Here is a 938-nt window from a genome sequence, read left to right as displayed (position 1 = left end):
GACCCCCCATCCCCCCCCCCCGCAACCCACCCCCCCCCCCCCCCAAAAAAAATGCTAGGAATTACATACACAAATTCTCCTTCTCTCTCTCAATCTGCCATTCCAGATTGTTTGCGGGCAGGGAGTGAATTCCAGATACACTCCCTGCTCGCAAACAATAATGCATGCACAATTGTTTGCGATTGCACCACACTTGAACGCAGGGCATTGTGTTACCATGCGTTCTGGTGCAGCTGATGACATGAATTGTGCAGGCACTATTTGTTGTGGGCAGGGTGTGTGTCTGAAATTCAAATTACATGAATGGCACTGCCACGCCCCCTCCCACCCCAGAACGCAAGGAGACTTTGTGTATGTGATTCTTTGCATTCCAGGCAAGGGTGTAAACGAGCATTTGAGATTACAGCAGTCAGAGGAGCCACAGTGTATATAGAAGATAATTACAGCAATGCATGTCCAGGTATAAAGGTGTTTTAGGGCTTATTCACACAAATTACAGTGCGTTCCAGAGCGGTAGCTACTGGAACACACTATATTGCACACTTAACCCCCCTGTGTTCTGGGGCGGGAGTCTACTGGAACACACTATATTGCACACTTAACCCCCCTGTGTCCTGGGGCGGGAGTGGGCGTGGTGGTGCATTGAAGACAATGGCACCGCAGCCACGCCCTCACACCGGTGTTCTATCAAAGATTGTGACTGGGTTGGATTGTGTGACCGTTCACGTGGTTACACATTTTAACTTAACCACACCCAGTCTTTCGGCGTTGAAATATGTGACTAGCGAAAGGCGAAGAACTCCAATGCTTTGTCAGCTGGTCCAGGGCAGAACAGCTGATCGGTCCTGAAATGTCACTTCTATTGGACTTTGTGGAATGTGAGATCGCACTCACAAAGTCTGATAAAAGTGACATTTTAGGACCGATCAGCTGTTCCA

Source organism: Nanorana parkeri, unplaced genomic scaffold (genome assembly GCF_000935625.1).
Source record: "Nanorana parkeri isolate BGI_ZX_2015 unplaced genomic scaffold, ASM93562v1 scaffold129, whole genome shotgun sequence".
NCBI lineage: Eukaryota > Metazoa > Chordata > Amphibia > Anura > Dicroglossidae > Nanorana > Nanorana parkeri.
This window is presented reverse-complemented; position numbering follows the sequence as displayed.